We start from the raw sequence: 16368 nt of genomic DNA, 5'->3' as shown, positions 1-16368 counted from the left end.
GTAAATTCAACTATCCTAAAGAGGAAGTTGTGAGTATACACATAGTAGCATAAAGTTACATTCACTATTTCTATCAATTTACAGGGAAACATTGATAAGTGCTCTCAGTGCTATGTGTTCCCACTGGATTAAGGCTAATTCCAGTCATTGTGAGAGGCACCAAAAAATATATGTAGTTTCAAAGGCTAAGAAAAACAAATTCCTTAATAGTCAAAATTTAACTTAGGAGAGTCTCTTTCACTTATTTTAAACCTATACTTTTTCTGTTACTATATTTCATTCTATATTTGACCTATGAAGACTTCAACATTCATCGCATTAACAAAAGAAGCATTTTTCCTCTGTGTATAAAAGAAGGTTAGCCTCTTTAAATTCTCATCTAAGAATAACGTACTTAAATATGCTGGTTCTATTTTTTACTTTACTCCTAAAAGATATTTCCAATGAGACCGCACATGGGTTATATAAATTGAGCCAAACAGTACATGTGGACAGGTAGGACAGGCATCACTTCCTTCGTATGGGAAAGACAGACAAAAAAAGTCCATGCTTGTGTAATTCACCATGTGGATCAGTTGCAGAGTTCCTATTTTAAATCCAGAAGGCCTTGATTCCATGTGCTAAGCTTTTCCAAGACTAATTCTCATAGCATGATGATTAAGTGAGATAAACAGATAGAATTAAAAATAAAGTTTTACAAATATGGTCCCTCTCCCCCACCTTCGTGGGCTTCCTGAGACTTCAGATGAGATTGGTTGTGGGGTTCATCATACTTGTGGGGAACACAGGTGCAACTGGGGGGCTAGCATTCAGAGGCTGTGCTGGCTTCAAATGTAGACATTGAATCCAAACCAGAGATCTAGAGAAAAGGGGAGGTAGATAAATATGGAGGTAGATAAAGGACGGTTAAAAATGAAACAAAGGATTAAACTCTGCTTTAAAGCACTTATGCTTATATCCCCCTTGACATGTTATTGTAGTTATTTCTCTACTTTTCTATTTCCTTGCCTCAAAATCCTTGAGATACAAGGCTGTCATCTATACCTGCCTGTTAGAAACCTAGTTCTACATTGGCCACATAGAGGTTGCTCAATAAATGTTTATGCAATGAATGAATCATTTAGTCCTTGGGAAATGTAAAAATGTACAAGTAAGTGGAACCAGATTATGAATTTAAAAGGTCCTTTAAGCCTCTCCCAGGGATCTGTCAAGAAGACTCTCCACCCTTAAGAATATTCTTATAGGTTTGGAGAATTTTGCATTCAGAAATATCTGACTAAAAATTCTGGTGTAACTTGAGTGCCTCTTTGGCTCTGGAGAACAGAGAGCGTTCTGAGGTGGCAGGTTCATATCTATCATTACCAATTAGTCTCCACTTAGGTACTCTGAGGTTCGGACTTTATAAATGCTTACTCATTGCGGCCTCTTCTGTTGTCAGGAGATTTTAACTTAACTCCAGATGTGATCTTTTCCAAATACAGAATCTACTTCACAATACATCTAAGGACTCTGATTTCCAATGTTTTTATGAAACTGCCATCCTCTGGGAAAATTAAATCCATATGTAGTCTGATTAAGAAAAAATGGTTTCACTATTTTCTCTTTGCTGTGGCCCAAATAATTCAGCTGCTTTTTGCTAGAATTCCCTACACAGTTGCCTCTCCACTTTATTTGGTGGAGGAAGCCTGATTAGCAGGAATAACTACCTTATCTCACCTCATGTGGGGGGACAAAAATAAAAAAAGGGACCGGTTTTGGTTAAAGCTCTTCTGGTTAAGAATTCACTCAAACTAGTGGTAGAAAAAAAGGAGGAGTTGACTGGACTTGGGGCCTGGAAAACAGCCAGGATATAAGCTGTGTCTCCCTTTTTTTTTTAAGAATGTATTATCTTACATTCCTGTTTCTATATGGGCGTTTCATTATTCCTTGTGTCAGCCAAATGCTTTCTCCTGCTTCTCCATATAAATGGGAGAATGTGGTCCCTTCACAACTCATGAGTTTAGTTTGAATGTTAACAGAATGTAGCTACATACCATATTTAAATCCCAGTATTTAAATCCCATATTTAAATGCTTGAGACAAAGAAACTAATTATCCCAATGGGTCAGCTATCCACCTCAATCACCTGTAACAATAGGATGACCATGGTCAGGGATGACCCTACGCATGGCAGAGTAGATCCTTGTCAAGTCTTAAGACATGTTATACATACTTTGTGGGATAGACCTAACTGGAACAGCTGCCTATCACAAAACATATTCCATCCAACAAAATTGGTAGTTTATGGCTTAGCACTAAAAATTAGAGGCAGGGGCACCTGGGTGTCTCAGTCAGTTGAGTCTGGCTCTTGATACCGGCTCAGGTCATGATCTTGTGGTAGTGGGATCAAGCCCCATGTTGGGCTCTGTGCTGCCTGCTTAGGATTCTCTCTGTCTCCCTCCCTCCACCCCTCCCCCACTCATGCACATGCATTCTCTCTCTCTCTCTCAAAATAAATAAATAGATAAATAAACGTTAAAAAATTAAATTTATTTTTAAAGTGTGCAACTTAGTTGGTATCACTGCCAATAGTCATCATTAAGTTCAAATATTTTTTAACACCTCTGAGAGAAATCTTGTACTTATCAGCAGTCACTCCCCTTTCCTACTTCACCTACTCCCTGACAACCATTAATCTACTTTTTTTTTTTTTTTTTGTCTCTAAAGATTTGTATTCTGATTTGTATTCTGGACATATAATATAAATTAAATCACATAATATCTGGCCTTTTGTGTATCTGACTTCATCAAATTATCAAAATATATTCAGGGTTCATCCATGTCGTTGCATGTATCAGCACTTTGTTGCTTCATATGTTCATTATATGGGTATACCACTATTCTTTCATCATTGATGGACATTTGAGTTGCTTCCATTTTATTATTATTGTTGTTATTTGCTATTATGGATGAATCTGCTATGAACATTTACATATAGGTTTGTGTGTGAACATACCTTCCACTTGTGTTGAGTGTATACATGAGGGAGGAATTTCTGGGCCATATGGTATAATGGTTAGTTTTATGTGTCAACTACAGTATCCAATTATTCAATCAAACATTAATATAGGTATTGCTGTGGAGGTATTTTGTAGATTTGCCCAATAAAATCAGTTGACTTAAAGGAGATTATCCTTGATAATGTGAGTACTCCTCATTCAATCAGTACTTAAGAAAAACACTGAGGTTGCTATGAGAAGAAATTTTGCCTGAAGACAGAAGCACCGGCCCCTGCCTGAGAGTTTACAGCCTGCCAGTTTGGCCGACTGATTCAAATTTGACAGTCTCACTATCATGAAGCAAGTTTCTTTAGGTGAATATACCCGTAAGTCCAAATGGTTGTGTTTCTGTGGAGAAAACAGACATATTCGGATTTTTGTACTGAGAATGGTTTTGAGGAACAGATATTAAGGATGAGTTTTCTGCATTGGTTCTGGGTTTTTTGGAATTATCTAATCTGACTATATTTCAAGGTACTAATGACTATTTCCAGTGGTAAAAAGAACACTAGTAGTCCATGTGGCAATGGAAATTTGCAAAATATCACCGTATGATATTCTGGATGACTATGTGTTTGGTACTGTAGGGCATTTTTGTCAAATGAAGGAGTAGAATGAGATTGAATGGTTATTCCTAACTAATGGAGAAAGTGAGGGACATAAAGGATAGATCTGGACTTAAGTTTTCTAGCTTAAGCTTTACATAAATGACCTAAAAACACCCGTGTGTGTCCTGAAAGAAACACTTATCTCCTGCAGCTGTAGAGGTGATATTTCTGAAAAGCACACCCAGACTCTTACCTTAAGAGTGACTGAATCACAACATGAACTAAATTCCTAACCTCTCAGGATTCCCATTAAAGTGAAGATATTGATTGGGAGAAAAATGGGATCTTGAAAATTAAAATAGGGGCATGTAAAGAAGGTCTCAATGAAGCTGGAGATACAAAACCCGTACATTCTTCTGAGTCTTATTTGACAGTATTCCAGCACCCCTTTCTGAGGAGTTTAACCCCTGTCAAGAGGAGTTTAACTCAGATTTGCCTGAAGAAACTCTGGTGATCTTCTCTGTGGAAATGCTTTACAAGATACTGTTCTCTCTACCCTTCTTTTCTCCAATACCTATAACTGGACTTATGTTCCAGCAGGTGGCCCAGAAGGGTAAGGTTAATGTGTGAACTACAGAGAGATGGGCTACACATGAAAAGAACTGTCAGATTTTCCTAATATATATGGAAAGAAATCTGGGGAATAATTAATATCAAATGTGCAGGGTAATAGTGGAAAAGGAAAAAAAATGGATTAGTCCAAAGCAATTCATGTAGAACCACTAAGCAAAAAATCTGGATTCAGTGTTGCAGCTGAAGGGGTTAGAATGGGCTCTGACAAGTTGATTGGTTGGTTGGGTGAAACATGACCGGGAAGATGACCTACACTAAATAAATTTGAAATGAGAAAACAGTCTTGGAATACTGTAGGAGACATCCAAAGATGTAGGGAGATTGGAATAGTAGAGTGGATTTATCATGTCTGGGAATACTGTAGGAGAGATCCAAAAGCTTAAGGAGATTGGAATGGTAGAGTGGATTTATCATGTAAGACCTGGTCACTCATTGTGGAAGGGTCCACGGGACACATCTTTCCCCATTATTATGAAAAGTAAATTTGTGAGAGATACCCCAGCTTCCTTGAAGACTGCTATAATTGTTCTTCTCTGTAGGTCTGAAATTAGAGTGGGAAATGTTGCCACTGAAGTGGGATTATTAAATGCAGTGAGAGATTGTTAGATGCCAGTGGCAGTATTTCATTGCCAAAGACATTTAAATACCAAAGGCAGACATGATGGCTTTAAAAGACAGAAAGTCAAAGCAACAATCAAAAGAGTCTAACTCACAGAGACAACAAAAATATTGTTCAGTTTATCATGATGTTCCTGGAAGAAAAATAGATGTATAATTTACTGAAATTCTTGCTTGATCTTTGTAAGCAGAAAACTTCTAGGTCGAGTGAACAGAAGTCTAACCTGAATCACCAAAACAGTCACAGACTCTCAGTCAGTTCCTACACTGGATCTAGTTTATGGACCTAAAGCCCCTTCAGTGAAAAGGGAGGCTGAGTCTACTTAAAGAAGAACCCTACTTCCTTAAAATTAATATTGATGATTTATTAAAGCTGTCATATGGATAATCTTCCAGAATTCTCCAAAAGAGAAATAGGAAAAGAAGAAATTGTCTCCCTTTTTTGGATCACTGGACACTACCTCTGAATTGACACTAATTTCAGGAGATCCAAAATGTAAGTGTGATCTACCAATCAGAGTAGACATTTATGGAGATTAATCAATGGAGTTTTAGCTCATATCTGTTTCATAGTGGGTATAGTTGGTTGTTGAACCTATTATTTGGTTATTTCCACAGTCACTGTATGCAAAATAGACATGGATGTACTCAGCACCTGGCAGAATTCTTGTATTATTCATAGTAGCCTCTTCGATATTGTGTATTTCTGTGGTATCAGCTGTAATGTCTCCTTTTTCTGATTTTATTTACTTGAGTCATCTGTTTTTTGTTAATCTAGCTAAAGATTTACCACTTTTGGTTATCATTCAAAAAAATGTTAGATTTGAACTTTTTCTTTTCTTTTTTTTTTTTTTTGGTCTCTATATTGTTTATTTCTGCTCTAATCTTTGTTATTTCTTTCCTTGTGCCAAATTTGGGCTAATGTGTTTTTTTTCTGTTTCCTTGAGGTGTAAAGTTAGATTGTTTGAGATCTTTCTTTTTCCTTAATATCAATGTTTATTGCTGTAAACTTCTCTCTTAGAACTACTTTTGTTGCATTCCATAGATTTTGGTATATTGTGTTTCCCTTTTTATTTGTCTCAAATATTTTTTTGGTTTTCCTTTTGATTTTTTCTTTAATCTATGGGTTGTTCAGGGGTGTGTGTGTGTGTTTATGTGTATGTGCGTTTTAATTTTCACATATTGGTGAGTTTTCCTCCTGTTACTGATTTATAGTTTCTTGCTGTTTGATTTAAAAAGATAATTTTTTTAATTTAATTTTTAGTTTTATTTTTTTCTTAAGTTTTTATTTAAATTCCAGTTAACATACAGTGTAATATTATTTGCAGGTGTACAATGTAGTGATTAAAAAAAACACTTGATGCAGGGCACCCGGCTGACTCAGTTGGTTAAGCGTCTGACTTCTGCTCAGGTCATAATCTCATGGTTCATGAGTTTGAGCCCTGTGTGGGGTTCTGTGCTGACAGTTCAGAGCCTGGAGCCTGCTTTGCATCCTGTGTCTGCCTCTGTCTCTGCTCCTCTCCAGCTTGTGCTCTCTCTCTCTCAAAAATAAAAGAAATACTAAAAAATTAAAAAAAAAAATACTTGATATGATTTCAGTCTTCTTAAATTTGTTAATATTTGTTTTGTGGCCTTACACATGAGAATTCTAGAGAATTTTCTGTCTGCACTTAAGGATGTATATTCTGCTGCTGTGAAATAGAATGTTCTCAATGTCTATTTAGTCCATCTGGTCTAAAGTGTAGTTCAATTCCAATGTTTTCCTATTGATATTCTCTCTGGATGATGTAGCCATTGTTGAAAAATGGGTTTGGAAGCTCTCTATTATTGTATCACTGTCTCTTTCTTTAGTTCTGTTAATTTTTTACTTATATTATTTAGGTATTCTACTTGGATGCGTATTTATTTACATTTGTAAATAAAGATACATATATATGTATATACATATACACACATATATTTATCTTTACATAATAATTTTTCTTGTCTTTTCATAGATTTTTTACTTAATGCCTGTTTTGTCTGCTATCAGTGTAGCTACCCTGCTCTCTTTTGGTGTCGACTTGCGTGGTTTTTTTGTGTCCTTAAAGCTAAAGTGAGTTTCTTCTAAGCAGCATATATATATGCAGCATGGAGTTGGGTTTTCGTTTTTTATCCAACTAGCCACTTGGACTGCAGAATTTAATCCTTTTGCATGTAAACAATTATTGATAGGTAAGAGCTTACTATTGCCATTTTGTTACTTTTTTTTTTGTTTTTGTTTGTTTTTTTAATTCATTAGGGGTTCTTTTGTTCCTCTCTTGCTGTCTTCCTTTTGATTTGATAATTTTTGGAGTCCTTCCAAAATTTTGGAATTTGATTCCTTTCTTTTTTTCTTTTGTGTCTACTATAAGTTTTTGCTTTGTAGTTATGAAGCTTAAAAAAAATCTTAATGTTATAATAGTCTGTTTTAAACTATTAACAACAGTGTCAATGGTATACAAAAACTACATTTTTGCTCCCAACATTTTGTTTTTTTAATATTTATTTATTTTTGAGAGAGACAGAGAGAGAGAGTGTGAGCGGGGGAAGGGAAGAGAGAGGTGGAGACAGAATCTGAAACAGGCTCCAAGCTCTGAGCTGTCAGTACAGAGCCCAATGCGGGGCTTGAACCCAAGAACCTCGAGATCATGGCCTGAGTGGAAATTGGTCACTCAACTGGCTGAGCCACCCAGGTGCCCAAACATTTTGTTTCTGATATCATAATATATATCTTTTTATATCGTATGACCATTAACAAAAGTTGCTATTGTTATTTTTAATCATTTTGTCTTTGAGTTTTTCCACTAGACTTAAAAGTAATTTATATAACACCATTACAATATTAGAATATTCTGAATTTGGATATATATCTACTTGTACTATTGAGTATTATATATTCGTATATTTTCATGTTACTAACTAGCATGCAATTGTAGGGTTCTTACAGATATTCCTTAGCAGGGTGAGGACTTTTCCTTTGATTCCTTTTAACAAGAATTTTTATCATAAATGGGTATTGGATTTTTAAATTGTTTTTCTCTATTAATTAACAGAATTGTTTTTTTTTCTTTTTTTTAGCTTTTTGATATGCATTATATTGTGTGATTTTGAAATATTTAACAATCCTTGAAACCTGAAATTATCTTATTTGATCATGGTATATAAGTCTTTATGAACATTTGGATTCTGTTTACTAATGTGTTATTTAGGTATTTTGCACCTAGATTCATGAGAATTATTGGTCTGTAGTCTATTTGCTGTGGATGGCAGGGGGAGTGCATTTGTTTACATTTGGTACCAGGGTAAGAATAGTCTTATAAAATGAGTTGGGCTATGTTCCCTCATTTTCTGTTTCCTGGAAGAGGTTGTATAAATTTAGTTAAATTTTTCTTTAAATGTCTGGTAGAATTGTCTGGTGAAACCAAATGTGCTTGGAGATTTATGATTTGGAAGCCTTTTAATTATGAATTTAATGTTTCTGATTTATATAGGGCCCTTTAGATAGTTTATTTCATGTTGTTCTGAGTCTTGGTAGTTTATGGTTTTTGAGGAATTGATCTATTTCTTCTAACTGGTCAAATTTATGAGTGCAAAGTTGTGTGAAGTATTCTCCTGTTACCTTTTTAATGGTTGAAGATCTCTAGTGATATTCTCCATTTTATTCCTGATAGTGGCAATTTTTGTCTTTTTTCTTTTTATATCTGTCAGTCTGGTTAGAAATTTATCACTTTTACTGATTTATTTCAAAGGACCCGCTTTTTGTTTTATTGATTTTTTTTCCCTCTGTTTCACTATTTGAATTTTGTTGACTTCTGTTCTTTATTAGTTCCTTCCTTGTGCTGGTGTTGACTTTATTTTTCTTTTTCTACTGTCTTGTGGGAGGGAATAAGCTTATTCATTTGATGACTTTCCTTGTTTCTAATGTAAGCACTTGTTTTCATAATTTTTTTTCTCATCACTATTTTAGGTTTTGCTATACTTCTTTATTCTTTCCTATTCAGTTTTTCTGTTTTTAAATCTCCTTTGAGGCCTATGGATTATTTAGAAATCTGTTTTTTTTTTTAATTTTAATTCCTACATTCTTATATTTTCCTGTTTTTATTCTATTATTGATTTCTAGTTTTATTCTGTTATGACTAGAGAACAGAGTATGTAAGATTTAAATTCCTTTGAATTTGTTGATTTTTTAAAAAATGACTCAGGATATAGTCTATCTTGGTGAATATTCCATGGGTACTTGAAAAAAATTTGTATTTTGCGGTTACTGGTTGGTGTGTTTTTATACATGTCAGTTAGATTCTGTTTGTTGACTCTTTTGCTGTTTTTTTGTCTAACAGTTCTGTCATTTGCTAAGAAGTTGGTGTTGAAGTCCCCAATTATAATCATGCCAATTTTTCATTATAGCATTATCTGTTACCACTTCATGTATTTTGAGTCTCCATTGTTGGGTACATACACACTTAGGGTTGTTGTATTTTCTTGGTGGGGAGGATTAATCCATTAGTCTTATATAATGCATCTTTTAGTCTCTAGGAATTTTTCTTAAGATTTTCTATTGTTAAGTAATCTCTACACCCAACATGGGGCTTGAACTCACAACCCTGAGGTCGAGTCCTACGCTCTACCAACTAAGCCAACCAGGTGCCCCTTAAATAATGGTATTTTCTCTGGAGATTACTTTGTCTGCTATTGATATGGCTCCCCCTTGCCTTTTTTGATTAATGTTTGCATGTATATCTTTTTAAAAAAAATTTGTGTTGATTTATTTTTGAGAGAGAGAGAGAGAGAGTGAGAGAGAGACAGGCAGAGCATGAGCAGGGGAGGGGCAGAGAAAAAGGGAGACACAGAATCTGAAGCAGGCTCCAGGCTCTGAGCTGTCATCACAGAGCCCAACTCAGGGCTCGAACCCATGAACTGTGAGATCATGACCTGAGCCAAGTTGAAAGCTTAACTGAGTCGCCCAGGCGCCCCTGCATATATATCTTTTAACTATCCTTCTATATTCAGTATACCTATGTCTTTGAATTTGAAGTGACTTTCTTGTAAACAGTATATAGTCATGTCATGTTTTATTTATCACCTTTGCCAATTTTTGTCTTTTAATTGATGTATTTGGACCATTTACTTTATGGATAATTACTGTTATGTTACAGCTTAAGTCTGCCACCTGATTATTTGTTTCTCTGGTTTTTCTTCCCCTTTCTCTTTTCTTGCCCTTCTTTGGGCAGCTTGTATTGTCCAAACTGGGTGAATTTTAACTGTTTTTAGGTATATACTTTTGTGTAATTTTTGTGGTGATTGCCATGTGTATTGTAATATACATATGACTTATAATAGTCCTCTGGTAGTAACACTTTGAAGGATATATGGAAATGGCATTTCCACTTAGGTCCTTTTACCTTCTCAACTTTTAAGTATCATTGTCTTGGGTATCACATATTATTTTGTTTCAATCATCAAATGTAATTTATAAAATTTATAAGGAATAGGACAGCCTATTGTATGTTCACCTGTGTCTCTGTTCTTCTGATTTTTGTTCTTCCTTCGTTTTGTCCTGAGATTCCTTCCATTATCATTTTTTTTTTTTAAAGAATGTCTATTAGCCAGTTTTTAGGGACAAATCTACCTACTAATAACAAACTCATTTTTGTTTTCATTCTTTGGACAATGTTGTTGTTTTTTTCCATTTTCATTACTTTTCATTACTGAAGTATAGCTTTACTAGTTAAAGAATTTGCAGGTGACAGTTGTTTTCTTCCAGCACTTAACGAATATCAGTTCAGTTTTCCCTGGCCCCCATTATTTTATATGAGAAATGCACTGTCATTTGAATTTGTGTTCTATGGATAATGTGTTGCTTATCTCTGGTAACTTTTGAGATTTTCCATTATCTTTAAGTTTTCTTTTCTTTATGTTTTTTTGGGGGGTGGAGGCAAAGAAAGAGAGAGAAAGCATGCAGAGGAGGGGCAGGGAGAGACAGAGAAAGAGAATCCCAAGCAGGCTCCATATTTGGCACAGAGCCTGACACAAGGCTCCATCCCACAGACCATGGGCTCAAGACCGGAGCCCAAATCAAGAGTTGGATGTTTAACCAACTGAGCCACCCAGGTGCCCCTAAGTTTTCAAAAGTTTAGTTCTAATGTATGTTGGCAAAGGTTTCTTTCAGTTTATCTTGATTAGTGGTTAGTCAGCTCCTGGGATTTATAGGTTTTGTCTTTCACCAAATTTGGAGAGTTTTGTATTATTTCTTCAAATCAATCACCTCCAATCTCTTTTGTATATCATGAAAATATGAACGTTGATGGGGCGCCTGGGTAGCTCAGTGGGTTGAGTGACCGACTTCGGCTCAGGTCATGATCTCACGTTTGTGAGTTTGAGCCCCGCGTTGGGCTCTGTGCTGACAGCTCAGAGCCTGGAGCCTGCTTCTGATTCTGTGTCTCCCTTTCTCTCTGTCCCTCCCCCACTCATGCTCTGTCTCTCTCTGTCTCAGAAATAAATAAACATAAAAAAAAGTGTTTATTAAAAAAATATGAATGTTGGACCTTTTGTTTTTATACCACAAGTCCTTGGGTCTTCTGTTTATTTTTTTTTTTCCAGACTTTTTTTCTCTGTGATATTCAGATTGGGTGAATCCTATGTTTTCATTTTCTTTTTTTTTTTAATTTTTTTTTTCAACGTTTATTTATTTTTGGGACAGAGAGAGATAGAGCATGAACAGGGGAGGGGCAGAGAGAGAGGGAGACACAGAATTGGAAACAGGCTCCAGGCTCCAGGCTCCGAGCCATCAGCCCAGAGCCTGACGCGGGGCTCGAACTCATGGACCGCGAGATCGTGACCTGGCTGAAGTCAGACGCTTAACCGACTGCGCCACCCAGGCGCCCCTATGTTTTCATTTTCAAGTTAATTGAATCTATCTTTTGTCACCTCTATTACTGAGGCCATCCAGTGAGTTTTCTTTCTATCTTGCATTTTTCAGTTCCAAAATTAATATTTGGTTCTTTTTTTTAAACTTTATTTATTTATTTTGAGAGAGAGAATGCAAGCAAGGGAGGGGCAGAGTGGGAGAGGGAATCCCAAGAAGGCTCCTCACTGTTAGCACGGAGCCCAATGCGAGGCTTGATCTCACAAACCATAAGATCATGACCTGAACTGAAATCAAGAATCAGATGCTTAATTGAACCATCCAGGAGCCCCTAGTTGGTTCTTTTTGTAAAATTAATTTCTGCTTCTTTGTAGAGGAGATATATATAGTTGTTTAAAAAGAATTGTTAATTGTTGAAACATTTTTATTATGGCTATTAAAAATCCTTGTCAGATAATTCCAATATTTGATTCACCTCAGTGTTCATATCAGTTGATTGTCTTTTCAAGTTGTGATTTTCTTGGTTCTTGGTATAACAGATGTTGTTTTTGTTTTAATTTATCCTGGACATTTTATCTATTATGTTAGGAGATTGGATATTATAGAAGTCTTTCATTTTAGCAGTATTCACCTGTTGAGGTTTAACATGTGGGTGTTGGTCTATTTTTGTGGGCTGTGGTTCCAATATCAGTTTAATTTTAAGAGCCTTTGTGGTGTTATTTTGTCTGCTTGGTTAATCTACTGCCACTGGGGTTCCCACTAGTTCCTGCTGGTTTCCCCAGATCTGACTGCAGGCTGTCTCTCAGTGAAGGAGTGAGTGTAGTAGAATCTGTTCACTGTCCACTCCTCTTCTTCTCCCCTATTGCTCTGATGTTTCCGGGGGGGGGGGGAGGGAGGGGGAGGAGAGTCTCTGACCCACAGAGACAAAGAGGCTTCCAAAACCAGGACACTCTTTCCAGCTAGTTGTCTCCTACCTACTCCATCTGTCCCCTGTTTACATCAGCATCTCTTAGAGGAAAGGAAAAAGTCTCAGACTCAGCAAGGGAGAAGGCCTCCACTGGTAGCTTACTGCTGGCAGGGATCCCAAATAATTCTCCTTGTTGGTGGTGTTGTGCAGCTCAAATGATGTTGTCAGAAGGACGCCCTTCTATCTGGGGGAAGAAGGAGCTGCTTTTTGTTGCTAGCTCAGACATGCTGGGTCTGGGTGGACTTCCTCTGTTGGGTGGGGAGATACAAGATACTATTCTACTGCGCCGTTCCTCTCATTCTGGGATCCCAAACCAGACCACATTCTTCTTACCACCTCTCAGAGTTCTCTTTTGTTGTTTCTTGAGTCATTTCCAGGGTTTTCTGTTGTGCTTAGCAGAGAGGGGCAGGGAAAACAGATCCACATCATTTTGCCCCTATCAGAAGTCTCTAGATATCATTCTAATAAACTGAGGGAAAGGAGACAAATCTCACATTCAGTGTGAGCCAATGCAATGTAAAGAAGTTAGGAGATTTTTTTTATTTTTATTTTTTATTTTTAGTGTATGGTAGACTATTATTCCTGAGATACATTTATTAAGTTTTCCATATATTGGAAACCTAATGTGGTTTACAAATGGCTCAGGTTTCAAGATTTCCATTACAATGATGATGTGGGCTCTGGTGTTTATACCTGCACATAGAAGAGAAATTTGTGTTGTTACTCTGCCCAAGGAATGTTGTCACTCTCATGCCAGAACTTAAGGTCTTTCAGTAATATAGAAATTGGAATAAAAGAAGAATGATGAGGTGACTTTTAATGAATAATTGCACATTTGGTAAGGTATTGGAGAAGGAGGTTGAAGCCATGCCAACACTCCTAACTTGGAGGGTAAAAACAAGCCAAAGGAGAAGAAATAAATGCGTGTGATAAGGAAGCTGCCAGGTGCAGAGCCCCCTGCAGCAAGGCAGAGTACTGGTCACCAGTTTTTTATGTGGTAGATTTTCGGAAGGCCAAGCAGTGGAAAATATCTCCAAAACTGTTAGCATAGTCGGGGGCCACACCTGATGGCCACAGTAAACAAGCTTGACTTTTGAATGAGCTAACGTCGGGGGAAAAATACCTCTTTAGGTTCATGGGAAGCCACCTCAAGTCCAAAGAAAGTCCCTACTGTGAAAAATCAGAAAGTTTATCTGAAGTAGTTTCTCTATAGAATCAAGAAAATAATTAGGCTATTACTGAGTTGTGTATTCACACATACCACAAAGCACATAAAAAATTGATTGTGCAGTCATGAAGAAGTAATAGAATGAGATTTCTAGAAATGAATGGAGGTTACAAATATTGCTAAGTAAGATGAACAACAGCTTGGATTGTGCAGAAAATCAAATAATGACTATAGACTCTGGATTCTGAAGGCCTGAGATGCATGTATTTGCTCCAACACTCACATGCTGATTGATGTGGAAGGAAGAAGGGCAGGCAGAAAAGGACAGAGAGGAGAGGCGAGGCAGAGAAATGGATACAGATATAATTATGGTATAGACCTTAAAGGGCTGAGAGAAGTTTTGTTTTGTCCGTAGTTTTCTTTTCTTTTTCTCCTTCTATAAAACGGAATAACCCTAATGGTTTGTTAAATTAGGGCAAAGAAACTAACTGAAAATGTAAGAGCAGGGAGAGGACATCCTAGAATAAATAGTAACAGGAGGAGGTCTGGAAGAAAGGCCACAGGAACAGGGGATTCTTTACTGAAATAATAAAGGAGAAGGATCTTGTGTCATTCAGGGTCTCATCAGGAAAAGAGAAACCAGTTTAAGAGTTCACAGCAGATGCTGTTACGGCAGGAGTTGGTTGTACCCATAATGGAGGAATTAAGGAGCAAAATGGACAGTGAGATCACAGTAGTAACAGACTAGCAACAGCAGGAAACACCCTGCTCTCAGGCAGGGGCCCGAGTGAGAATGTGATGTACCAGAGCCCACACACCATATACTACAAGCTGGAATGGTTGCAAGCCTGCCTGATGGGAGCTGGAGGAACTGAGGAGAGGCGACCACTGAAAAGAAAATGCCCGATTCCCCATAATATTTTGGGGCAAAGAATGGCAATATGGGCTGTGTTTAGCATTGGCTAAGTGATGGAAGGATTCAAGGATGCTAATGAGGATGCTGTTAAAAATTTGTCAGTATTTATTCAGACCACATAGAGAGTTGGGTGATTTAAAAAAAAAAAAAAATGGAAGGGGGAAAAAAAAGGAAGAGAAAGAGAAATAACAATGTGTCTGTCACATCAAACGTGACATTGGGTATAGTTTGCCGAAGTGGCTCAGATAGGAATCAGATTGCTAGAGGTTCAGGTAGATATAGTTTGTAACATATGGGCTGCAGATGACCACCAATTGAGCCAGAAATTAGAAACGAATGCAAGAAGAGAGTAAGAGAGTAATCGGGAGTAGTTATAACAAAGTGAGTGATTTTTTTTTTTCAATATAGTAAAAGTTATGCCCACATTCAGAAAATTAAAGGAAATGGCAAATTTCCATTGACAGGTATTTAAGAGAACCTTATATAATTTTGTTTAAAAAGTGGTTTCAGTCACCTGTTTACATACCCTTCATTTTGATTCAGATGATTTTATTTCTTTATTTATTTTGAGAGAGAGAAGAGAGAGCAGGGGAGGGACAGAAAGAGAGCGAGAACCCCAAGCAGGCTTTACACTGTCCTACATAACCCGATGTGGGGGCTCAATCTCACAAACTGTGAGATCATGATCTGAGCCGAAACCGAGTCAGGTGCTTACTGAGTCAGATGCTCACCACTGAGCCACACAGGTGCCCCCGATTCAGCTGATTTTAAATGCTAACATTGAATGAGTAGGATTGAAATCAAGATATTTAGAAGATCTTATAGAAATTTTGCAGGTATAGGGGTGCTGTCAGCACAACCTGCTTGGGATTCTCTCTCTTCCTCTCTCTGCCCCTCTCCTGCTTGCACACTCTGTCTCTCTCCCAAAAATAAATAAACTTAAAAAAAAATTGGAGGTGTAGCCTTGGCAACTGTATCTCCAAACATCCCAACAAGAGCCTCATGTTAATCCCTGGGAACATTCCCAAGCACAGTCTTACAATAGCAGTTGTGAAAACTGGGAGACAAGATTGTATACTCACAATGAGGGCAGTGTGTTGTCAGAGAGGATAAAAGCAAATGATGTACAGGTGACTTTAGCATAGACAACTATGTGCTTACATCTGGGAAGTATTCCAAAGGACAGATCCTGAAAAGACACAAAACCCTGGCAATGGACTGGGCAGATAATCATGCAAGCTCTGTGATTCTATACCACTTACAATTTAGAGCAACTCAAGGGAGAAAACTCTAACAAGGAAACCACTGCAATAATTGAGCCATAATTATTAGCATTTTAAAGAGAACATTAAAATTAAACTCAATGTACTGTATCTGTTCTCTTTAAAAATGGGGCACCCTGTGGAGAGAAAGAACTCTGAGTAAAAAGTCATCCCAATTATAATGAAAATAAAGTAATATTGGAAATCTGGAGGTCAGGCAAGGTGTGGTAAGGTCATCTTCAGTATTTTGATTTATTTCAGAAGACTTGGCTATTTCTTGCCCACTCACAGCATTTGGAAAGAGTTAGTCCTATTTAGATTTCTTGGGATGCATT

At 37.0% G+C, this 16368-nt stretch overlaps 1 long non-coding RNA gene across 2 annotated transcripts in view; it reads right to left on the bottom strand.

The window, feature by feature from the left end:
* Positions 1-401: 401 nt before the first annotated feature.
* LOC123596736 overlaps positions 402-16368 on the bottom strand; it is a 34595-nt gene continuing 18628 nt past the window's right edge. For both annotated transcript variants that reach the window (XR_006711838.1, XR_006711839.1), the window contains exon 4: positions 402-859. This is a non-coding gene — a long non-coding RNA (uncharacterized LOC123596736). The remainder of the gene's footprint in view (positions 860-16368) is intronic.

The sequence above is a fragment of the Leopardus geoffroyi genome, chromosome C1 (assembly GCF_018350155.1).
Source record: "Leopardus geoffroyi isolate Oge1 chromosome C1, O.geoffroyi_Oge1_pat1.0, whole genome shotgun sequence".
In the NCBI taxonomy this organism is placed as follows: domain Eukaryota; kingdom Metazoa; phylum Chordata; class Mammalia; order Carnivora; family Felidae; genus Leopardus; species Leopardus geoffroyi.
Note: the sequence above shows the minus strand (reverse complement) of the source record. Positions and strands in the feature narration are given on the sequence as shown.